This window comes from Rhinoderma darwinii, chromosome 1, assembly GCF_050947455.1.
Source record: "Rhinoderma darwinii isolate aRhiDar2 chromosome 1, aRhiDar2.hap1, whole genome shotgun sequence".
Lineage (NCBI taxonomy): Eukaryota > Metazoa > Chordata > Amphibia > Anura > Rhinodermatidae > Rhinoderma > Rhinoderma darwinii.
The window spans coordinates 9,705,127-9,732,452 of record NC_134687.1 but is presented as its reverse complement, the minus strand read 5'-3'; positions in this window follow the sequence as shown (position 1 = coordinate 9,732,452).

The window sequence follows — 27,326 nt, the reverse complement described above, 5'->3', positions numbered from 1 at the left end:
GTGTTCTGTGGGGTGACGCTTCTCTATGTGACGTGTTCTGTGGAGTGACGCTTCTCTATATGACGTGTTCTGTGGAGTGACGCTTCTCTATGTGACGTGTTCTGCGGAGTGACGCTTCTCTATGTGACGTGTTCTGTGGAGTGACGCTTCTCTATGTGACGTGTTATGAGGAGTGACGCTTCTCTATGTGATGTGTTCTGTGGAGTGACTCTTCTCTATGTGACGTGTTCTGTGAAGTGACGCTTCTCTATGTGACGTGTTCTGTGGAATGACGCTTCTCTATATGACGTGTTCTGCGGAGTGACGCTTCTCTATGTGACGTGTTCTGTGGAGTGACGCTTCTCTATGTGGAGTGTTCTGTGGAGTGACGCTTCTCTATGTGACGTGTTCTGAGGAGTGACGCTTCTCTATCTGACGTGTTCTGTGGAGTGACGCTTCTCTATATGACGTGTTCTGCGGAGTGACGCTTCTCTATATGACGTGTTCTGTGGAGTGACGCTTCTCTATATGACGTGTTCTGTGGAGTGACGCTTCTCTATGACGTGTTCTGTGGAGTGACGCTTCTCTATATGATGTGTTCTGTGGAGTGACGCTTCTCTATGTGACGTGTTCTGTGGAGTGACGTGTTCTGTGGAGTGACGTGTTCTGTGGAGTGACGCTTCTCTATGTGACGTGTTCTGTGGAGTGACGCTTCTCTATGTGACGTGTTCTGTGGAGTGACGCTTCTCTATGTGACGTGTTCTGTGGGGTGACGCTTCTCTATGTGACATGTTCTGTGGAGTGACGCTTCTCTATGTGACGTGTTCTGTGGAGTGTCGCTTCTCTATGTGACGTGTTCTGTGGAGTGACGCTTCTCTATGTGACGTGTTCTGTGGAGTGACGCTTCTCTATATGATGTGTTCTGTGGAGTGACGCTTCTCTATATGGCGTGTTCTGTGGAGTGACGCTTCTCTACGTGACGTGTTCTGTGGAGTGACGCTTTATTTGATGAGATCCGTTGTGGCCCTGGAACTCTTCCCATGTCAGGGCCCTCTTTATTTTATGAGATCCGTTGGGGCCCCCAATCATGGATGTCTCTTGGCCTGTTTTTATGGAACTCTCTGAAGTATCTCAGGTGTCTCTGCTGTGCGTGGTGCAGGGGTTTTTAGGGCCACGTTCAGCTGCGGCTCTGATCATCTGCCCCATGTTTTCTATGTGATCTGAGTTCAGTTTCCTATATGGAGCTGATCATGGATCATAGTCTACATGCCATGACAAAGGACACAAGCAGTGTCTGAAACGCGTAGGCAAATGATTAATGCGATTTACCCCTTCCTGTACCTTGATAACTTTTAAAGTTGTACACTAATAAACTTGGAACCCTGATTCCTTTTTAAATACCACCAGCGCTGGATCAAAGTTTTTCCTTTTTGTCCTGCATTTTGCCATGAGCCGTACGAGGATCCGAGCGCAGTCTGAACAGACACAGAAAGTGGTGATCTGGAGGATTCCTCCCTTCTCTTATTCCTATATTTATTGCTCCTCATTTCTTCTTGTTCATAGTTTTCAGAGTTCATAAAGTCGTAGTTTACATTTTAACTTGGGGCACCAAATACCGAAACTAGCAACCTCCCCAGACATTCCTCCCTGTGTACCCGCGTCTCGGGGCCTCATTCTTAGTCACATGTACTTATAACCTTTACAGTCAATGATTGGTATTTTTCTATTTTACGAGATCCATCACAACATTTACATGAGATATCAGGACTTTACCCAGGTATTGAGAGCTTTCATTATTCAATAGACACACACAATTATCTATCTATCTATCTATCTGTAGATCTATCTAATCTATCGATCTATACATGTAGCCAAGTTTGGTCTGCCACATTGGAGGTGTGTCAGTAGATAGATAGATATGAGATAGATAGACACAGACTATCTATCTATCTATCTGTAGCGTCCATGGCCGCGGGCCGTCGGGTTCACTCACCTCCCGACACCCGCAGCCATGGATCTGTGAGCACTGGTCCCCATCTCCTTCCTAGGAGACGCCAGCACTCACTTCCGCTCCGGTCCGCTGTGTCCCATAGTTTGCGTGCGCACGCTCGTGCCTGCTCTTAAAGGGCCAGAGCACGCACATGAAAATTTTCATCATCATCATCAACCCACATTATTTCCTGGTCTATAAGAAGGCCCCAGCCCTTCTGATCCTGGCCTGAGCGTTGTTAGTTTATCCCAAGTCTGTCTTACAAATGGTCCCATTCCAGTTGTTACCCGTGCCCTGTTACCTGTTCCTGTATCCCGTGCTGTGTCCTTGTTCCTGTGCCTACTAGTGTTGGAGTCGTGTCCTACTGCACCTGCTCTCGTTTGCCACATCCAGTGTCTTCTGCCATGTCTTGTACTGCCCGCCACCTCTGGCGCAACCTGCTGCACCAACCTTCATCCGTGCTGAAGCCACAGCCACTGTCTGGACTAGTTCAGGTACCCGAGTGTTACGAACTGCTGCAGACCTTCGTATAGACTGAGACCTGGTCAGCTGCCTCTGCGCTACGGCGGAGCGGCCTAGTGATTCCACATACCCTGTGACGCCATGGAACCCACTGGCCAGCCCAAGACCGCAGTCCAGAAGACACAGTCGGTGATGCATGACCTTCACACACGTCAGGATCAACTCCTTGAGGCTGTAAATTCTATCATGGTCCGTCTGGATCTACTCACTGTTCCACCTCTGGTTCTTCCTCCTGAGGCTGTTGCTGTACCACTGCCCGTTGCTCCTCTTGTTTGTTCCGGATCCACAGTTCCTCTGCCTCTTCCTCCCCGCTATAACGGTGATCCCAGAGCATGTAGAGGATTTATTAACCAATGCACGGTTCATTTTAGGCTACTGGCTCATCTCTTCCCCCTCCGAGGAGGCCAAAGTAGCATTTATCATCTCCCTTCTTGCTGGCAAGACCCTCGCATGGGCGAATCCAATCTTGGAGCAACAAGGACCTGTATCCTCGGACCTAGCCTTGTTCCTGCAGTCCTTTCGTGCCGTGTTCGAGGAGCCGAGTCGAACATCCTCTGCCGCAGCCACTCTGTTGACCCTCAAGCAAGAAGGTCCCACAGTAGGGGAGTATGCTATATCCTTCCGTACCCTAGCAGCCGAGCGGGCATGGAACATTGAGGCACTAGTGGCGACCTTCTGGCAGGGACTGTCTTCTCACATCAAGGACAAACTGGCGGCCCCCGACCTTCCTTCTACCTTGGATGCCCTCATCCTGTTAGCCACTCGGGTTGACATGAGAATCCGTGAGCGCACTCAAGAGGTTCGACAGGAGAGCAGACCAGTACCCTCTGTCCAGAGACCACTATTGCCTTCCCCTAGTGCGCTACTTGAAGAACGCAAGCAGGTAGACAGAGTCCGGTTGTCTGAACAAGAGGAGCAGCGCAGACACTCCTCTGGACTATGTATGTATTGTGGCCTTAAAGGTCATTTTGTGCGCCAATGCCCATAGAAACCGGGAAACTCCAGTACCTAGGGTTGGTTGGAGAGGCAACTCCAGGGGGGACGTCTGCAAACGTTAAAACCTCTTCCAAATTACCGATTCCTGTGGCCATCATCTCCGGAGAGACGGCACATCCCTCCTCTGCCTATCTTGACTCCGGAGCAGCTGCTAATTTCATCCAGCAGGATCTAGTGGATCGTTTACATCTACCCACAGTTCTTCTGGAGAGACCCCTAGCTGTTGCCTCTGTGAATGGTCTACCATTGCCTGATCCGATCATGCTCATCACGGAGCCGTTGACACTACGGGTCGGAGCTCTTCACTCAGATCAGATCACCTTCCTTGTACTACCTAAGGCTATCAATCCTATCCTGCTGGGTCTGCCATGGCTTCGCCAACACGCCCCGGTTCCTGACTGGAGTTCCAGAGAGATTCTTCAATGGTGTTCCAGATGCCATAGCCATTGCCTGTCACAAGTCCGTCCTGTTATGCCCCCTCTGCCTCAGTCACTCTCCGATCTACCATCTCAGTATGCCAGTTTTGCGGATGTCTTCTGCAAGCGGGAGGCTGAGACGTTGCCTCCACATCGGAATTATGACTGTCCCATTGAACTGGTTAAAACTGCTTCTCTTCCCCGTGGACGGGTATATCCTCTCTCCTTGCCAGAGACTTTATCTATGTCAGCCTATATCAACGAGAATTTGGAGACAGGTTTTATACGAAAATCTTCCTCCCAGGCTGGGGCCGGCTTCTTCTTCGTTAAGAAGAGAGATGGATCTCTTCGACCCTGCATTGACTACCGTGGTCTAAACCAGATCACGGCCAAGAACAAATACCTTGAGAAAGCTGACGGCGAAACGCGCGTCGGGGGCGTTTAGTGTGGAGATACTTTGTCTGTGACTCACCATGCAATCTACGGGTTTGTACAGTTCTCTGAGCCTTTGGTTTGGGCTATTCCTTTTGTAACTTATATAATCTCATTTTGTATTTATCTACACATCTGTGCACATTTTTATGTGGTACTGGTCAGGTGTGCAGTTTATTTACGCCCCTTTTTCCCTATGATATGGCCTTTGGTGTATATATGCCGCGGATCTAGTTTTCTGTACTTTACCGCATCACATGATGCTCATATGGTACTAGCATGATACTTGTGTAGTCCTCTTCGTATCTTCACACCACCTTTTAATTTGTCTGTACAATTGATTTTAACTTCTGATGGCCAATATGTTGTTATGTGTATTGTAATAAAGCTCTTTTGATACTTTCATGGTACAAACCTTGTGCTGTGTGTTATTTATTCAGTTTTGGATAAATTATATGTCCTCACACATCGTTATAGGTACTCAAGAACAAATAACCGTTTTGTAATGACGGGGGTGGGGAGACAGACAAGTGAGCCCTAATCTACCCGCCACTCAGTCCCTGCCTACTTGCAACGACCCGCCCTAGGCGACGGGGTACAACTGGGCGACGGTCCCTACGCTCAATAAGTGCACGACAGACAAACAGACAAGGGTACACAGAGCTAGGGGGAGAAAGGGGCAGTTTCCCACGGCAACACCGTGAGCAACAAGAGAAGTGAACAAGCCGAGTCAAACCAGGAGAGTACGAGGTGCCAAACGCAGAGCAGGAGAGTAGTGAACAAAGCCGAGTCAAACCAGGAGTGTACGAGGTACCAAAGGCAGAGCAGGAGAGTAGTCAGCAAGCCGTGGTCAATATGAAGCAAGGACAAATAGTACAAGAAGCTGCAGCAGGGCCAGGAAACCAAACGAGAAGAATCACAAGCAAGGAGGAACAGGAAAGGCAGGAATAAATAGACAGAGGGCGGGAGCTAGCTCCGTCTGGCCAGGCTGTGATAGGGTGGCAGGCTTAGGAGTGGGAGAACCTGAGTGGTGGAAGATGGAGTCAGTCTCACAGACATAGAAGCAGGTGCAGACTGATTATCTATGGGCGTTGACCCCGAAGCTGTGCCTGGCAGATCCTTTACACTTTGCCACTTATATCCGAGCTGTTTGATCACATACGAGGACCCACAATTTTTTCTAGCTTAGACCTGCGGGGGGCTTATAACCTAATCCGGATTCGCCGGGGTGACGAATGGAAGACGGCATTCAACACCCGCGATGGGCACTACGAATACCTAGTGATGCCCTTCGGACTGTGTAACGCTCCCGCAGTCTTTCAGGAATTCGTCAATTATATCTTCCGAGATCTCCTCTATATCTGTGTTGTAGTTTATCTCGATGATATTTTGATTTTCTCCCCATATCTGATGACCCATCGGAGGCATGTCCGTCAGGTTCTTCTGCGACTAAGGAAGAATCGCTTATATGCCAAGTTGGAGAAGTGCGTCTTTGAAAAGAGGTCCTTTCTGAGCTACATCATCTCAAATCAAGGTCTTAAGATGGATTCTGAGAAACTACAGTCTGTCCTGGAATGGCCACGTCCTCAAGGCCTGAGGGCCATACAGTGGTTCCTGGGATTTGCAAACTTCTCATCTCTGACGGCTCCCATCTCTACCCTTACCAAGAAGGGTGTGAACGCCAAGGTCTGGACTCCAGAGGCAGAGTCCACATTTATTAGCCTTAAGAAAGCCTTCACTTCAGCCTCGATCCTCCCTCATCCTGACATGTCTCGGCAGTTCTCATTGGAGGTGGACGCTTCCTCTGTTGGTGCAGGTGCACTTCTGTTCCAGAGGAGCTCCAAAGGAAAGGCAGTAGTATGTGGCTATTACTCGAGACTTTTTTCTTCTGCAGAGCGCAATTACTCTATTGGGGGTCGGGAGCTACTGGCCATCAAATTGGCTCTGGAGGAATGGAGACATCTTCTAGAGAGCACAGCTCACCCCATCTTGGTCTACATCGACCACAAGAACCTTACCTATCTTCAGTCCGCTCAATGACTAAATCCCTGTCAAGCCAGGTGATCGCTGTTCTTCACCCGTTTCCAATTTGTGCTCCACTACCGTCCCTCTGACAAGAATGTGAGGGCCGATGCCCTGTCCAGGTCATTTGAGACGGATAACACGGTGGAGTCCCTTCAAACTATCAAAGACCCATCCTGCATTGTCACTGCTAATCCTCTGCAGATTAGAGACATCACTCCGGGGAGGACTTTTGTTCGATTGGCAGACAGGAGAAGATTTCTCCGCTGAGGACACAGTTCTAAACTAGCTGGGCACGCTGGTGTTCGTAAAACCTGAGACCTGATTGCTCGTCACTTCTGGTGGCCCACGCTACCTAAAGATGTTCTGGACTTTTTTCTCTTCCTGCACGGTGTGTGCTTCTAACAAAGTTACTCACTCGAAGCCTGCCGGCCTGCTTCAACCTCTCCCTGTACCCAATGCCCCCTGGCAGCACATTGCGATGTACTTTGTCACAGACCTTCCTCCTTCAGCAGGATGCAACACTGTCTGGGTGGTGGTGGACCGGTTCTCGAAGATGGCACATTTTATCCCACTGACCGGCCTACCTTCTGCTCCCCGACTGGCGAGTCTCTTCATTCAGCACATCTTTCGCTTGCATGGCTTGCCTTCACATTGTGTCCAACTGGGGGGTTCAATTTACCTCAAAGTTCTGGAGAGCCCTCTGTAAACTCCTGGATGTGAGATTGGACTTTTCCTCAGCTTATCACCCCCAGTCCAATTGGCAAGTCCAGAGGATCAACCAGATCATGGAGAATTATCTCCGTCACTTCATCTTTTTACAGCACGATAACTGGGTACAGCTTCTTCCATGGGCCGAGTTCTCGTACAACAACCACACAAGTGAGTCCACCACTTCCACGCCATTTTACATTGTGTACAGTCAACATCCTAGAGTCCCTCTTCCTGTGTCGTCTACATCTCAGGTACCCTCTGCTGACTCTGCATTTGGGGACTTTCTGCAAATCTGGCAACAGACCCGGTCCTCTATTTTGCTGGCAGTCAATCGCATGAAGCGAAAAGCGGATACTAAGAGAAGAGACCTGCCCTAGTATCTTCCTGGTACAAAAGTCTGGCTGTCCTCTCGGAACATTCGTTTGAAGGTGCCTTCATACAAGTTTGCTCCCAGGTTCCTTAGTTCTTTTGAAATTCTGCAACAGATAAGCCCTGTCCCCTATAAGCTGCGGCTGCCTCCTACCCTCAAAATCCCCAACTCCTTCCATGTGTCCCTCCTGAAACCTGTGATTCTGAACCACTACAGAAAGACTTCGAGTTCCACAGTTGCTCCCTGCGGTTCTTCTGATGTGTTTGAGGTGAGGAAGATTCTGGACTGCAAAAGGGTAGGAGGAAGGACTTTCTATTTAGTGGACTGGAGAGGGTTTGGTCCTGAGGAGAGGTCCTGGGAGCCGGAGGAGAACCTCAGTGCTCCTACTCTTATTAAAAAATTCCTCTCTCGCTCTGGCCCCAAGAAGAGGGGGCGTAAGAGGGGGGTTACTGTAGTGTCCATGGCCACGGGCCGTCGGGTTCACTCACCTCCCGACGCCTGCAACCATGGATCTGTGAGCGCTGATCCCCATCTCCTTCCTATAAGACACCAGCACTCACTTCCGCTCCAGTCCGCTGTGTCCCATAGTGTGCGTGTGCACGCGCGTTCCCACTCTTAAAGGGCCAGCGCGCGCACATGAAAATCATCATCAACGCACATGATTTCATGCTCTATAAGAAGGCCCCAGCCCCTCTGATCCCGGCCTGAGCATTGTTAGTTTATCCCAAGTCTATCTCGCAAATGGTCTCTTAGTGTTTCCCGTTCCAGTTGTTACCCGCGCCCTGTTACCTATTCCTGTATCCCGTGCTGTGTCCTTGTTCCTGTGCGTACTAGTGTTGGAGTCGTGTCCTACTGCACCTGCTGTCGTTTGCCACGTCCAGTGTCTTCTGCCACATCTTGTACTGCCCAGTGGGTTCACATACCCTGTGACCATGACACTATCTAACTACAAAAAAGAAAATCCAAAAAAGAAAATCAAGAGCAGCACCATACAGGAATGAATGATAAATGTGGGTGCCGGCCTCAGGATAAAGGCTATATCCTTCGTAATAGTCATACAAAAAAATAGGCAACACTCCTGGATCTCCAAGTGAAAAAAATCAAGTGATGAACTTTATTCCATAAGCGACGTTTCGGCAGATGCAACTGCCGTTCTCAAGCATGATTGAGAGATCCAGGAGTGCTGCCTATTTTTTTGTAGACATCTATCTAGCATCTATCTATCTATCAAATCACATACTTTTTGGATCCATCGGAGTGCTGTGGGATTTCTTTCGTTTATGTTTTATAATCCACGGATTTGGATTACCTGCTTGAACCCATTAACGTGTTGGAATCTGTCGCAGAGTGCTGCTTATCTCTACCTATATATGTATCTATCTATCTATCTATCTATCTATCTCATATCTATCTATCTATCTATCTATCTATCTATCTATCTATCTATCTATCTATCTATCTATCTATCTATCTATCTATCTATCTATCTATCTATCTATCTATCTCATATCTATCTATCTCATATCTATCTCCTATCTATCTATCTATCTATCTATCTATCTATCTATCTATCTATCTATCTATCTATCTATCTATCTATCTATCTATCATCTATCTCATATCTTTGTATATCATATCTAATTTATTCTTTTATCCTTCTATTTTCATCACTCAGTTCGGAATGGTAAACCCTCCTGTGTACAGTCATCAGGTTCCTCTTCATCTTTTATAAGATCCATTTGACGACGACTAGTTACGCACACACCTATATTTTGTCTTAGAATTGAAGGATTAAGACGGCACTTACTTCCATGCCCGAAACTAACGCTTTACTATGGGATCTAGTTCCACCTTTCCCACAAGAATAATCCCTTAGGACAATGGTTGGATAATGCGGATGTGTCACGTCACAGAGAATACAAAGATGCACGAGGCAGGTCCTCCATCATGACTTGATTTTTTTATTTAGAATTCATCAATCAGAAGACTTGTCAACTTGATGGATCTCATCAGACTGAAGGGATGCACATTTCTCATCAGGGTGTAACCAGTTATTGAAAGAATTTCGAGTGACATATTTGTAGGTCTCCACCTTTCCTTTGATCTGGTGCATGGTTCTGCCCTGCTCTCCAGCTACAATACAAGGTCTTATTGCCCCAAGAATCTTCTCTGTGTTCTGTCCTTCTCTAAAAATCGAATTTATCTCATCCCGGGGGCAAATCTAAACAGGAAACCATTGTGTGGTGGACAGGAAACAATCTGAACACATTGTAACAGGTGACCAGCCAATCAGGACAGCCCATTTGTAGGGTATGTCCTCCCCTAAAGGTGACCGGTGATAAGATCTGACTCCCAATGTTCCTACAGTTCTCATTGATGGGACTTAGGTTGGGAAATGGGCTCCATACTACAGAAATAATGGTAGATACATATGCCATGGAGAAAATCCTTCCCATCATCATTGGATACATTGTTACTTTGGAAATAGAAATTCTTATGTGAATTATTGGCCAAGATGGAAGCACCACCGTTCACACGAAGGAAGATTGGGGCTCTTTTCTTATCCTGGAGGTTAACATAACCCCGTCATTCCTGCAATCATTGCAGTCAGCAATGTCATTTGATGTAAATTGTAAATCATCACCTAATGTTTAAGATGCTAGAACATCTTCATGTTGATGGCCACCTTAAAGGGGTTCTCCGCTTTGGAACAATCCTACGTGTTATAAGGATACTCTTTCAGTAAACACATCACAAAGTGTCCCACTGCTGGAACCCCCAGCGATCAGCTGGGATCTGTGGGGAGACCTGGCAGTAAGAATTCAATTTCCCTGCAGTGCCTCCACAGGGGAAATTAAGCATTGCACAGTGTCCATTCATATCAATGGTCTGTCATGTGAACACTAGGAGGATGGCTGCATTTTGATCTTTGTTATAGGGCCCTTTCTCCTACATGTTTGTCTCCCTGATAAGACCGATAACTGTCTATACATGAACATCCCATGCACCTCGCTCCACTGGTCCCTCCAAAGTCTAAGACGCAAATTGTTTTTCTCCTCTGATAAAAACAACGTCGTTCTCTTGTAAAATCATTATATGCTCCAGGCCATTAAAATGTTATAAATGCACCGAGTCGTCAGATCTGTGACTCAGTACATTCTTATTGAGGACATTTTTTTACATCATTTCTCAAGTTTGAAAGGGCAAAAATAATTGACTTAATTATATTTGTCTATAAGGTTTTCCATGTGAGGACTACTCATTTTCCATACAAATAATCAAAAAATGGGAATATCTATCTATCTATCTATCTATCTATCCTATCTATCTATCTCATATCTATCTATCTATCTATCTATCTATCTATCTATCTATCTATCTATCTATCTATCTATCTATCTATCTATCTATCTATCTATCTGTCTCATATCTATCTATCTATCTATCTATCTATCTATCTATCTATCTATCTATCTATCTATCTATCTATCTATCTATCTATCTATCTATCTATCTATCTATCCTCATATCTATCCTCATATCTATCTATCTATCTATCTATCTATCTATCTATCTATCTATCTATCTATCTATCTATCTATCTATCTATCTCAAAAGAAAAAGTCAAGAGCAGCACCATAAAGATAAAGAAAAATGCGGGTGCCAGCCTTTTAGGATAAGGGCTATATCTTTTGTAGTACATTCAAAAAAATAAGGCAGCACTCCAGGAATTCAAAGTGAAAAAAATCAAGTAATTGACTTTATTCCATAAGCGACGTTCCGGCAGATGCAGTTGCCTTTCTCAAGCATAGAAATGCTGCGTCAAACCCAAGTTTATAGGTTGATTAAACAAGGTGATTATAATACAATTAGATCTAAGGAACATAACAAAAATAAGTATATCTCAGATATGATATAATGACACAGTGAACATCAAAGGAAGTGAAGTACTATACAGCATGTAGTATATCATAGTGTGCAAAAAAAGTTCAAATCAACACCAAAGATATATAAACAAATACATTAATTAGGTGTTGAAGTGCTAATGTAAAAAACACAGGTGGGGACTCACCAGTTAGAGACTACAGGAGGGTATCCATGAATTAGCATAGACTACAGCATGCACTCGGCGTCCTATACGCGTTACTGCGCACATGCAGTAGTGTAGGGCGGGTGTACCTGCGTTCGGTCAATTCACAACTCTGCGCGCATGCGCACAATTCAACGGAACATCGTAGTCACCATTGTAGATTAGGGCAAGCGCCTAGCTCATGCCATGAGCAGTGCAGAGATGTCAGACTCCTGGCAAGGAGCTAAGGGAAGACATATTTCTAAAGGGCAGCCAAAGACCAAGAGGTATTTAGTAGAGGGAACTGTCACCAAAATAGGGAGACGGGTATATTTAGAATTTTTGGAATATCCCGCTCATTTTGAGATCCACATTTATGCCGTTAGGTTTAAGTGTCCCCCAACCTATGGATACATTGTAATTCCTTCCTTTTCAGGAGTTGCGACCTATTACCCCCACGTCTCAGTGGAGGAACATGGTCTTTGACCCTGAATCGTAACTGCCATTCGCTATGCTTAAACTCAGCAAAATGCTTAGATACCTTGTCTCTGAATACGAATTGTGTACCTATGCTGGTTAAGCTTTGTTTTGAGATCCAGTGTTGTCTCTCCAACGTACCACATATTACAGGGACACTGAAGAAGATACACAACATGATCACTATTACGCGTCAAAAAGTGTCTGATGTAATGGATTTTATCCTTGGACAGATCTGTTAATTTGTCTCCCTTTAGTATGAGGGGGACAATAAACGCGCTCAAGCATGGGAAACACCTCTTGCGAACCGAGCCATTTCGGGAAAGTTGTCTAGTCGTCTTCTGAGGACCGACGTCCGAGTGTACAAGTCTATCTTTGATGTTTTTGGATCGTCTATACGAGAACAATGGTGGGTTCTGGAATGTTGGATAGGCCATTTCTCAGAATAGGCCAGTGTTTCCTTATTACGTTAGATATGTTCTTACCGTGTTCCGTGTAAGTAGAGACAAACGGGGTGCGATTATGAGGGACTTTGGACTTATCTTGTCTCAATATGGTGGTTCTATCAACCATTTTGGCCTTCTCTCTATGTTCCTGTATAATCTTCATAAGGTAACCCCTTGAGATAAATTTAGAGGCCATTTGGTTAAGGCATTCTGTAATATGACTATCATTACTTGTAATCTTTTTTACCCGTAAAAATTTACTATATGGCAAGGATTTCACCATAGTTGTAGGATGATTACTCTCGTATTTCAAGATATTATTTCTATCTGTTGGTTTAACATAGAGGTTAGTGGAAATGCTATCTATTAAGATGGAAACCATTACATCCAGGAATTGTACAGCAGTCTGAGAAAAAACCTTAGTAAATTTGACATCCGGATCGATGCCATTGAGGTAGTTCCTTTCCAAGTGAGTAAGGCATCGTCTATGTATCGCAACCACTCCAGAACCTTGTTGAAGTGGTGAGACACATAGACAAAGTCCTCCTCCAGGAGGGCGCCATGTTGGCACCCATGGCGGTACCCCATAGCTGCAGATAGAAATTATCACCAAACAAAAGGTAATTATTGGTTAACACTAACTCCAGTAGTGCTAGTGTAAACTCGTGAAAAGATGGGGAAGAATACGATGTGTCTAATTTTTAGAGACTGCAGCTAAGGCCCTCCTATGGTTAATTGACATGTATAATGCCACCACGACAAAAGATACTAGGAGGACTTCATCATTGGATGTCAAAGTGACATCCTGTAGGCGTGTCAAGAAGTCTGCAGTATCTCTTATATAGGACTTGTTTTCCATGGCATATTTCCTGAGGATTCTGTCGAGAAATGTGGCTATGTTCATAAATATTGAGCCTGACCCTGAGACTATAGGGCGTCCAGGGGGGTCCACAAGGCTCTTGTGGATTTTTGGTAGTGTGTAGTTGGATGGTCTGTTTTAAGAAATGTATAGGTATCTTCGTCGATTAGTTGATGTGTCTTGGCATTGAGCAATATTGCATCAATGCGCCTCATGAGACTGAACTTAGGATCACCTGTATTACAGCTATACACCTCAGTATCACCTAGTTGGCGTCTAATCTCTGCCATATATGAGACCGTGTCCATGATGACAACGACATCGCCTTTGTCAGTGGGTTTGATGGTGCGGTCGCCATCACGTGCAAGGTCCCCTAAGGCCGACATCTTCTGTCTTGTCATGTTAGGTTTTGAAAAATGTTGATTTGTGGTACTTATGTGTACCTGGTTAATATCCCGTTCTACTGCCTCGATAGAGGCTTCTATGGCGGGTGCATCTCTGATGGAAGGAAATTGCTCTTATTGAACAATCCTAGCTGTTTTGGGCAAGTTTCACTGCCTCCAGTTGTAGAAGACAACTTATGCTTGTCAAGTCAACATAGAGCGAAACAGGTGATGTAAGTCAATATCAATATCAAACCAATCGGTAAATGTTGAGGGACAAAATGATAGCCCTTTATACAAAACCCGTAATTGAATGTCAGTTCGTGGTTTAGATGTTATATTTACCACGAGATTCATTTCTTCGGTGTTGCTTTACTCGGAAGTTCTGGTCTCGATCCGGGTTCTTTCGGCTTTGCGCCCTCTGTGCTGTTTCTTGCCTCCTCGTCTTGTCCGTCTCCGTTTGATGTCTCTAACGGGGACTCCCATCCTAAAAAAGGATCCCGTGGTTGTTTCTTCTGCGGTTGTACATTTCTACTGCGTCTCCTGTTACTGTCCTTGTATTGATAGGCCGTTGGTGAAGATTGCGCCGTTTGCCAGCTTTTGCACACTATGATATACTACATGCTGTATAGCAGTTCACGTCCTTTGATGTTCACTGTGTCATTATATCATATCTGAGATATACTTATTTTTGTTATGTTCCTTAGATCTAATTGTATTATCATCACCTTGTTTAATCAACCTATAAACTTGGGTTAGACACACCATTTGTATGCTTGAGAAATGCAACTGCATCTGCCGGAACATCGCTAATGGAATAAAGTCAATCTATCTATCTATCTATCTATCTCATATCTATCTATCTATCTATCTATCTATCTATCTATCTATCTATCTATCTATCTATCTATCTATCTATCTATCTATCTATCTCATATCTATCCATCTATCTATCTATCTATCATCTATCTATCTATCTATCTATCTATCTATCTATCTATCTATCTATCTATCTATCTATCTATCTATCTATCTATCTATCTATCTATCTATCTATCTATCTATCTATCTATCTATCTCATATCTATCTATCTCATATCTATCTATCTATCTATCTCATATCTATCTATCTATCTATCTATCTATCTATCTATCTATCTCATATCTATCTATCTATCTATCTATCTATCTATCTATCTATCTATCTATCTATCTATCTATCTATCTATCTATCTATCTATCATCTATCTCATATCTATCTATCTCATATCTATCTATCTATCTATCTATCTATCTATCTATCTATCTATCTATCTATCTATCTATCTATCTATCTCATATCCGTCTATCTTTCTATCTAATGATTTATCTTGTTCTTTGTAGCAGTTTTGTAATAGCGTTTTGTTTTGTAGTACTTTTTTGTAAATTCACTTATTTCACTTATCCCAAGTATTATTCTTTTTTTTCTTACCTACAGGAATATAAAAACAGGGGTTTTGTAAATGTCCACTCATTGAAACCCTTAGTAGCCAGAGGGGACATATGATCTCAAGAAAGAAGGCATAATTACAGGTCTGGGCTGCGTTCTATCATCACCTGTATCTTCCTGGGGAAATCATAGTTCTGAGGAGTAATCCTTGTTTACGGCAAAACACGAATGAAAGTGTCCGGAGACCATGAGATCTCCTTTCTAAATAAGGATATAGGACATATGTTAATCTGGATAAAACTTTTTGACCAAGAAGGATGGTAATAAGCATTTATACATGGTGCAAAACATTGAAAATCAGTTTCATAGGTCGTCACATGTATGTGAAATGCTTAAAGTGGATTACCAGTGATTTTTAATGTCATTAACCCGTTAGTGACCACCAATACGCCTTTACACGGCGGTCACTAAGGGACCTTAGTCTAGGCCGTCGCCTCTCCACCGCGGCCCAGTCTGAGCCCTGCACGGGTGTCCCGTGCAGGGTGGACCCGGGGCTCGGCTGTCTGATGACAACCGGGCTCCTGCTCCAAAGACCGCGATCAAAGTTTACTTCGATTGCGGCCATTTAACCCGTTAAATGCTTCGCTCAATAGCGACCGCGGCATTTAAATCGTTTACAGAGGGATGGAGCTCCCTCTCTCAGCCATCGGCGGCCCACAAATGCAATCACGGGCCTCCGATGGGTTGCCATGGCAGCCGGGGGGCCTGATAAAAGACCCCAGGTCTGCCCTGGGGATGTGCCTATTCGGACGTGCCTAATAGATTGGCTGTCAGATTCACACTGACAGGCAATAATGCTTTGGTATACTAAGTATACCAAAGCATTATAGCAGCGATCTAAAGATCACATAGTAAAGTCTCCTAGTGGGACTAAAAAAATAAATAATAAATGTGAAATAAAAATGACAGTAAAAAAAAAAACATAAAAAGTGGTTTTATTTAGTAAAAGTGTAAAAAAAATAAAAAAAATACACATATATGAAATCACCGCGACCGTAATGACCCAAACAATAATTAATATGTAATTTATGCCGCAACGTGAACGCCGTAAAAAACCCGCAAAACACAATGGCGAATGTTCTATTTTTTTCCAGTGCTCCCAAAAAAAGTCGTAATAAAAGTTAATCAATAAGTCCCATGTAACCCAAAACAGTACCAATCAAAACTACGTCTTGTCCCGCAAAAAAACAAGCCCTCATATCACTACATTGATGGAAAAAAAAAAAGTTACGGCTCTTGGAACGCGACGATGCAAAAACAAATAATTTTAGTTCAAAAGTGTTTTTATTGTGCAAAAGTCGTAAAACATCAAAAACCTCTACATATGTGGTATCGCCGTAATCGTACCGACCCGTAGAATAAAGCTAATGTGTTATTTATGCCACACAGTCAACGGCGTCCATTTAAAACGAAACGAGCATTGGCGGAATTTCAGGGTATTTTTCTATTCCCCCCCAAAAAGTGTTCATAAAAGTTAATCAAAAAATTATATCTACCCGAAAATGGTGCCATTAAAAAGTGCATCTTGTCCCACAAAAAACAAGTCGTCATACAGCTATGTCGACGGAAAAATAAAAAAGTTATATCTCTGTGAATGCGATAATAGAAAAACTAAAAAAAATAGCTTGGTCATTAGGGCCTAAAATAGGCTGGTCACTAAGGGGTTAAAGGTGTTTTACTTTGGACAATCCTTACTTGTTAGAAGGATTTCTTGACAATAAATTGATCATAGAGTGTCCCCCTGCTGGGACCCCCAGCGATCAGCTGTAATCTGTGGGGATACCTGGCAGTAAGTGTTCACTTTCCCTGCAGCGCCACCACAGGAGAATTGAATTATTACAAAGTGCCCATTTATATCAATGAATTGTATATGTAATACAGGACTGGACAGGTCCTCCAGAGAGAGAAACGTTCTTTGTAAGCATTCTCCAGTCTAACCAAAAGTTGAGGAACCTGAACAGAGGACCCCCACCTAATAGGGTGTATAAACATGGGTTTTCTAAACTAGATAACCGCTTTAACACATCACGGTTTTTCAAACCATCGGTGAGGAACGTTTTTTTTTTTTTAATTCGTGGCTGGGAATCTGATGGACATTCCCTTTAGTAAATTCTGTGGAAAATTGTCATCGCTGCCTGGTAACATCTCACAAGGCCACTGATAGACAATAGTTTTATCATTGATCTCCTTCAACCACGATGGCCGATTATCATTGCGATCACGGTGAATTGAGCGAATCCTCACATTATCTGGCCATTTTAAAACAAAGCTGAAGAAACAGAGCAGAAATCCATCAGATTATTTACGTTCACAGCCTGACTAGAAGCCCTTTCCCAATATGTAGTTTTCCAAAAATTCCATCTTGTGTCTAAAACCGAGGCCACATTTGAAGTTGGTTAGAAGGGTTAGCACTAGATACAGGAAATAACCACCATGGAGGAAAAAAAAACCATAAAAGTAGAGAATTTGCTAACAATTGACCATGATCGGTGGTGAGTGGAGTGGGAAGAGAAGTCTACCTACTGCAGGTGTCCACCCATGAAGCCAGAAGCAGCTATGGAAGATGGTTGGCAGTCCTGGGCAAAGTTGGGAGGTCTAGGTTTTGTAATAGAGTGCGGTTTTCTTAGATGGTTGGTTGGTTATGAATAGTTTTTTTGTGGAATTAGATTAGAAATAGGATAGTAGGGGAAGAGTCGAATTGGCCATAGATGGTGTTGCAGAAATATTTGGTCCATCGTGGACCTGCTTTATGTTTTTTCTGGATCGGGCTAAAGATTTTGTGCCTGGCATGGCCAACTAGAAACAAAAAAAAGTCATATACCTGTTCGAGTGTAGAGTTTATGTAAAGTACGTTGAGTTTTTCCAGGTTCATGTTTCTCCACTAAGCCTCGGTATCCAAGTTCATATCACGGAGTTCATGAATAGTGCCTCATTTACATTACACCCAGGCCTGGACAATGGCCTCAGATACACATCTTCCTCCCTGCCATTATTAAAGTGTATACCAAGAGCAGGTCACAAGGACAAAGATCTCTGATGGCAGCAAGTAAACCATGGCTCGCCTTCCCAGCGCAATATTAACGTAGCATCTTGGACCTTAAACAAGGATGGCAATTCCCCCCAGAGACAGCAGGATAAAGCTCCAGCCTTCTTTCTGCTTAGCATTTAGACAGCTATGTGAGATAAGGAACTGTCTGAATTGAGAATTGAAGACGTTTTTTTCTTTCTTTGTAGGGGAGGGAAATGTCAGGTTAGAAAGAGGGGACTGAAAGCAAAGACGTAGTGTGCAGTTGGAGAACATGACTCCCGGCAGAGAATGGAAGTAAAGGGGGTCAGCTGAAGCGGACAAGACTGGATGTTTACATAACATGGCATTTAATGGTGATATTGATTGCAATCAGATCCCGGTAATCACCTTCATTATGACAATTGCCTCCGTGGAGAGAGCACATAGAATCTGCCTTCCAGCAGACAGGCTTTTTTCTGTTTTGAGGAAAATCCATTGTGTATTATCCAGACACAAAATGCCTCTTGTTCCACTCTCACTATGGTCACAAAGCCGAGCATGTTTGCCAGGGAGGGAGACCTGGACGAGACTCGCTTTCTTTTGTGGAAATCTTTGATGCCTCTAAAAGGTTTGGAGTAATGTGAATTCACTATCGATGGTGCAAACCTCAAACTGCAGCAACAGGAGAAAGAAATTAAATATTTCTTACGAGAATTAGGGCCGGTTTACCTCTGTAGTGGAAGCTTCGTTAAAGGCCTCCATCACCGATCTGGTCGAAAACACCGGAAATAATATCACAGCATCGTTTCCGGTAAAACCACAGACACCCCAACGGAAACCCGATGGAACCTGTTAAAGTCAATAGGGGCCGTAGGTGGTGTCCCTGGTTGCAACGGAACCGGTTATTCACTTGTTCTGCTCCTCTGACAGAACAGAACAGCGGCAAGTGCAGGTGTGAACCGGCCCTAGGTAGAAGTAAAACTTAGATGTTGGGCATAATGATGTAGCAGTGATGAGACTATTCTATAATGGAAGCTACAGATGTAGCTATGCGTTGTGGTGGGTCGAGGATAAATAGCAAGTGCGTTACTGTCACTTGTTCTTTATCAGTGTGTAAAGCGGCCTGTTAGGTGACCAGCGCGTTCCGAGTCTCATGATGTTCCCCTTCCCGCCAGTAGGTGTGGCTCAGAGTCTTCTTTTTAACACTATGAATATGGGGGAGGCTATCAATCACATACTAGTGGGAAGAGGCAATGTAGGACTGGCGTTCCTTGGGCCCGCTAATACAAATGCTTCTGAGGACCCACCCTCCATCTTTTAGGATCATGTTCACATTCACATTACAATTAGGCCACATTTGAGAATAAATTCAGAAGTAATAGCCCCTAGTGGTAAGTGATTGGCTGCAAGGTCAAATCCAAATAAAGTTTTTTTGCTGGACCTTTGGGGCCCTTTATTGTGCCAGAGCCTGGACTCCACTCACTCGGGGCACCTCAGGTACTAGGCTGGGCTTGTTCATCTTGGCATGACCTGAGCTCAATACTTGGAAGTCCCTGCTTAGTATAGATAATAGAAAATACATTCTCCCTCCTGCCCAGCTATCCATATTCTACAAAACACTGACCGCACATAGCGCAGCACTCTTACCTGTGGAATTAAACATTATCTGCCCCATTGTGTATAATTACCATGATAAGTATAACAGGGATGTAACATTCTACTTCTCTAGGGATAATTATCAAGTTGGGCACTTGAGGTTGTCTAGGGTCGCCATCAGGATTTTTTGGGCCTTATAAAGTCAAGGAGTCTGGCTCCCTGCCCCCATTATCTGGGGTGAATGGGCAACAGAAAAATATAAGAAAATGGCGGGAGGGGGGGAAGGTCTGAGTCACATACTGTCAGGGGCTGTATGGAGGGGCAGGGCGGAGACAGGTGGCCATGGGCTCTATCAAGGACACGGGGAGCGACAAGGTGGCCGGGCTGTGTGGGGGAAGAAGGAGGCTGGGGGAACGAAAAGTGGCACGGGTAGTAGGGGGACCAGGGGGGAGTCACAACCTGACAAGGGTTCCGTGGAGGTCCAGTGGGGAGACAGATGGGCATGCGGTCTGTGGAGAGCCAAGGGGGGACAGTAGGTGTGCAGGGGGATGGGGCAATATAAAAAGCACAGTCACTCACTAAGATCCCGCAGTACTGGTTGTTTCTCCTGGCTCCTGCAGGCTCGAAGATCTCCCACCGTGGCGGCACACCTAAATTAAGTCTTCCTCTCACACACGCGTCGTATATGCGAAGACCCCAGACTAGTTGACGAAAATTAATCCAGACCCCAGAACAAACCCCAGAAATAATTCAGACTCCCGACCAGACCCCTAAATCAATTCAAGGCCCCCGACCAGACCAAAAAAATATAAATTCAGACACCAGTCCAGATCCTTGTACCGCAATTGGTTTAGCACTGGTTAAACTGCGGTGCGGAGTCTAAGAAATCTCCATTCAGAATCCCCGGATGCGCTGTTAGGAACTTTCTGGTGCGGATGCAGAAATAAAGTCAGGAACAAGACCAGAGTCTATACCAGGAGAGCGGACAATGGTGAGACAAGCCAGAGGAGAAGATGGAGGCGTAACCTGGGGACAAACAATAAGTACAAGGTGACAGAACTAGAGCGAGCAAGACAATGGCGCAAATTCAGAGGCTAAGCGAAGGTCAGGGTCAAAACACAGAACAGTCACGGGCTAGAAGTAAGGAAATTGTACCTAAATTCACAGACAGTGGTCAAAAGCAGGAAGTACCCTTAAATCTGCCACCAGGAGTGATGTCATCAGAGCTGGCTGGTTGTCCTGGAAACCTGATGTGGCCGGTGGCTGTGAGCAGGGAACCGATGGCCGCAAGTTGGGGATCGGTGCTGGATTGGAGAGAGAGAAGAAAAACAAGTCACCCCCCCCCCCTCCCCAGTTACATTCAGCTGAGATCAGAATTTGGTGGGAGTAATTTTTTTTTCAGATTATCGTACTTCTGTTACTCTCTCCACCCGTTTCCTGCGGCGAGACGTCACACACAGCCGCTTCTCCAGCCAACGGACATGTCCAATTTCTTATAACAACACCTTGGATCCCAAGTAGGTATTTTCATTTTTTATTTTCTGTGGAATTGCCTAACACAAAAAAAAGGTAATTTATAAGTCACAAAAGACAAATAAGAGGAACACTCGACATAGAAATAATTGATACAAGAGATAACTTGCCCCATTATTTGTCAGTTTACAAAATTTTCGGCATGCCCTCTTGAAGAGAATACAAATGTTCATTTTCTACTATTTTCAGTTTACAAACAGACTGAGGGATGTGCCTTAACAATGGGGGCAGGATTTTTGGTGCCTGTTCTCCTATTGCAAAGAGCACTGAGACAGGGCACTTGCTGCAGCCAGTTGCCTTACAGCAAGACACATGTTTGAGCTGAGGGGTAAGGGTGGGCTTATCTCCTGGGACACACACACACACACACATATATATATATATATATATATATATATATAAAATTCGTTATATATTTCTCACAGGTTTTTTTTCATAATCAGATTTTTATTTTCAAATATAAAAGATAGAAACAAATATGCACATATCAAGATATATAAACCAATGACTATATACAATGCATCGCTGAAATCAGCACACGTAAATGGCACATTATAAATTCAGCACGGGGCAAAAATGTGTAAAGTATAAAAAAAATATGTAAACGAAAGCATTGGATATGAATGTAGAAGAAAAATAAAAAATAAAATAAAATAGAAGGAAATTAAAATGAAAGAGAAAAGGAAACAAAATAGAAAGATGTGAGGGGGTATGGAAGAATGAAAGGACGCAGGAAATGAGAAATGAGAAAAGCCATCCCGATTCCAGATGGAAGTCTCAACCCAAAGAACAGTGTGCATGTCAGAAAACCAACTGATTAATTTCAGCCCAACCAGGTAGCAAAGTGTGGACCCATTTTAAAGGAGAACCAAGCCTGCCAAAGAAGCATAGTCCAAGCGGAGTGGTCTCTATCTTCCGCCATCAAAGATTTCATTCTATGAAGAAGGTCCATCTCAACCACCCATTCTTTGGTCGTGGGGGCCTCAGTAGACTTCCAATGTCTGGGGATGACCGTTCATGCCGCAGTCAGGAAGCGTCGAAGATGTCCCCTTTTTATCACAGGCAAGGGGCCAGGGATCAGAGATAAAAGAGCAATCTGTGGAGTGGGCACCATGGGAGATCTCTCAACCATGGCATAAATATCAAATATAGCCTTCCAGAAGGTCTGTAAGACTGGACATGACCACCAAATATGTAGCATCGTTCCGGTCTCCATGCCGCAACGCCAACAAACTTCAGACACCTCAGGATATATTTTGTGTAAGAACTGAGGGCAGCGATGCCACCTAGTCAGAATCTTGAAATTATTTTCTTGAGCATGACATGCCACCGGCATTTTGTGAGTCAGTAGAAAAATGCGGTCCCAATCCGCCGTTGACAGACTAACCCTAAGTTCACGTTCCCAGGTGCTAACCTATGCAGGAGACTGGTCTGCCGAGGCTTCCAATAGGAGGGAATATATTGTGGATATGATTCGGCCAGGTACGGACGATTGGAGCAATATGGATTCAAAAGTGGTATTTGTGAGCAAGTGGAGCCCGCCAGATATTTCTCACAGTTTTGATTAAAATTTGAGACAAAATTAAGGGAGGTAGTGCTGAGATTTTTTTTGTGTTTTTTCTACATTTATAGCTCATAAAGAAAACCCATTTCTATATGCTCTATTAGGACTTTGGACCTCTTTTATTAGCCAAAGCTGAGATCTGCTAATACAGAGCAGCTCTGGTGGACCCAGCCCGTCCATATATTACATGGTTCAACATGGTCAGCATTTCCCCACTAGTGGCCGATAAGATATGGACTTTAGTCTTGTAAAGTTGGAGCAATAAAATTGTATCTTTGAGAAGTTTATATGTATACATTTGGTCATAAATTGCATAAAAATTGCCAATTAATATAAAACCGTAATTTAAAAAACATTTGAAAAAAAGTTAAAAACTGGAATGTTTGTTACATTTATTATAAGAATTTTTATTATCAATATCATTACTATTATTATTCGTTTTGTATTTTTATTATATATATTTTTTAATCATATCACATTTTATTTCTATTTTTAACATTTGCTAGAATAAACATTATATTTCTGGCAATTCACAAATATCTCAGATGAAAGAGAGTATCAAAATAAAAGAAAACACTTTCTCACATAAATTCAATAGATCTTTGTAGTCTTCTGACCCCAATCATGTTAGCCAAGAAATAATAATAAAAAAAATTATATTAAAAAACTTTATGAAAGCTGTATTCATGAAATAAATAACTTTTTTTATGTAAAGTTACCAAAGTGTTCAATAATAATAATAATGATAATAATAATAATAATACAATAAAATAATACAATAAAATAGCAATAATAATTGGTTAACAAAATATAATATATAAAAAATAATAATAGATTTTAAATAATAATAATAATAATCATTAGTCTAATTCATGAATCAGTGAAACAAACTTTCTCTTTTCTGTTCTCTTACAAAAAAAATAAACGATTCCAAATTCTTTGTAACCAACTGACGATAATATATTTTTGGTGTTTTTTTTTTCCTATTGAATTTATTTTATGGATTTATTTAATTTTTTCACGGGAAAGGGCTGTAAACCTTAAAGAGCTCAACTGAATTGTCTTGTGAAATTCTAAATTCTGTTTTCTTGTACTCTTCATTTAATATAAGCCTCCTATATACCGTTTTTTTTTTTATTTATTTTTTTATAGGACATTATTAAAAAACAAAGAAACACAACTACTAAAAAACATTTCACGTTAAAATTTCATAAACGGACAGACCTTTTTTTATAGCTTTTATGTCTATGTGTTGAGTGTTTGCGATGTTCCTCAGCTCGATTTTTAATTGTTTTTAACTCCTGTCTTGCTGGTCATTTGTGCGGCTATACCGACCATAACACATTTGTTTTGTATTGTTATTTATGGAGTGGCGTATGTCATTACTTGTGGATCGTTTGGTTGTTTTCGTCGCCCGTGGTAGAGATCTACATCTAGAACCCGCCCAGCACTGAAATCCCATCCGACAACATCTTTAATATTTCTTGTTGAGTATTTCATGCACCCAATAAATGAAAATCAGGATCAGATGGGAGGATTAGTGAAATTGCCATTTGTTACAATTCGGCAGGGAGAAGAAAGGAGCAGGATATGTTTGGGTCAATCAGTAATCCCGGTTACAATGGGAAAGGGCAGAGTTTATCGTCGTATGTTCAACAGCTGCCTACAAGTCCATGATATTCACTAACCATTTGGATTTTCTGACTTTTTTCCCCTTAAGAAATACAACTTGACTTGTAGGTAGATGACATTATTATAGAGCACAGCTGCTTACAAGATGGAAGATTTCAGACAAGAATATGAAGGACATCTGGGCAAGGAACCGGGAACGGAGAAGGAGGCGTTGAAGGTAGAATGATCCAACATCCTTTCCTGGGCGACTCGTGATTTCACTTTAAGGTCTTATCATGGCTTAGAGGTTGAGAAGAAATATTTTTTTTTTTTACCTTTACATTTTTGAAATTTTTTTTGTTAGAAAAAGAAGTAAAACCCAGAAATCAATTTTGAATATTTTTGAGGCCTTTGAACCCCACTAAGCATTGCATGGAGATGTTTATTGGGTGGGACGTGCAGAAGACAGTCGTATAAAGAGTTGTTTCCACATCACATCTTGGATGGATTGAGTTGAAAAAATAGTTTTAAGAAAATGAAAAAAAAAGAAAAAATCGAATTTTGAGAGGGAAACCAAATCTTTGCCAAACCGGAAGGCAAAAAGAATTATCCGGAAAATGAATGTGAAGAATTGTTACATGTGGATTTTCATTAATATCACACCAAATGTTTAAATCCAGATTTTATTTCAATGGCGCTGAATGTCAACGTGGCGCAATGGATGGAAAATGAGCCGTAGTATCTGCAAGATATAGGGAGACAAACCATGGAAATCATCATGTGTGGCACCAGAAATACACAGAGAGAAAGATATGTTACTAGAAAAATAAGGGACTTGGATATTACACTATCTACCTATTATCTATCTATCTATCTATCTATCTATCTATCTATCTATCTATCTATCTATCTATCTATCTATCTCATATCTATCTATCTATCTATCTATCTATCTCATATCTATCTATCTATCTATCTATCTATCTATCTATCTATCTATCTATCTATCTATCTATCTATCTATCTATCTATCTATCTATCTATCTATCTATCTACCTATTATCTATCCTATCTATCTATCTATCTATCTATCTATCTATCTATCTATCTATCTATCTATCTATCTATCTATCTATCTATCTATCTATCTATCTATCTATCTATCTATCTATCTATCTCATATCTATCTATCTATCTATCTATCTACCTATTATCTATCCTATCTATCTATCTATCTATCTATCTATCTATCTATCTATCTATCTATCTATCTATCTATCTATCTATCATCTATCTATCTATCTATCTATCTATCTATCTATCATCTATCTATCTATCTATCTATCTATCTATCTATCTATCTATCTATCTATCTATCTATCTATCTATCTCATATCTATCTATCTATCTATCTATCTATCTATCTATCTATCTATCTATCTATCTATCTATCTATCTATCTATCTATCTATCTATCTATCTATCTCATATCTATCTATCTATCTATCTACCTACTATCTATCTATCTATCTATCTATCTATCTATCTATCTATCTATCTATCTATCTATCTATCTATCTATCATCTATCTATCTATCTATCTATCTATCTATCTATCTATCTATCTATCTATCTATCTATCTATCTATCTATCTCATATCTATCTATCTATCTATCTATCTATCTATCTATCTATCTATCTATCTATCTATCTATCTATCTATCTATCTATCTATCATCTATCTATCTATCTATCATCTATCTATCTATCTATCTCATATCTATCTATCTATCTATCTATCTATCTATCTATCTATCTATCTATCTATCTATCTATCTATCTATCTATCTCATATCTATCTATCTACCTATTATCTATCTATCTATCTATCTACCTATTATCTATCTATCTATCTATCTATCTATCTATCTATCTATCTATCTATCTATCTATCTATCTATCTATCTATCTATCTATCTATCTATCTATCATCTATCTATCTCATATCTATCTATCTATCTATCTATCTATCTATCTATCTATCTATCTATCTATCTATCTATCTATCTATCTATCTATCTATCTATCTATCTATCTATCATCTATCTATCTCATATCTATCTATCTATCTATCTATCTATCTATCTATCTATCTATCTATCTATCTATCTATCTATCTATCTATCTATCTATCTATCTATCTATCTATCTATCTCATATCTATCTATCTACCTATTATCTATCTATCTATCTATCTATCTATCTATCTATCTATCTATCTACCTATCTATCTATCTATCTATCTATCTATCTATCTATCTATCTATCTATCTATCTATCTATCTATCTATCTATCTATCTATCTATCTCATATCTATCTATCTACCTATTATCTATCTATCTATCTATCTATCTATCTATCTATCTATCTATCTATCTACCTATCTATCTATCTATCTATCTATCTATCTATCTATCTATCTATCTCATATCTATCTATCTATCTACCTATTATCTATCTATCTATCTATCTATCTATCTATCTATCTATCTATCTATCTATCTATCTATCTATCTATCTATCTACCTATTATCTATCTATCTATCTATCTATCTATCTATCTATCTATCTATCTATCTATCTATCTATCTATCTATCTATCTATCTACCTATTATCTATCTATCTATCTATCTATCTATCTATCTATCTATCTATCTATCTATCTATCTATCTATCTATCTATCTATTCGTCCAATAAGAGACAGCACTCCAATTTGTGATAGAAAAAAATGGCTTTTATTAGCCCCTGTGCGACGTTTCGGCTCTTTACATGGAGCCTTTCTCAAGC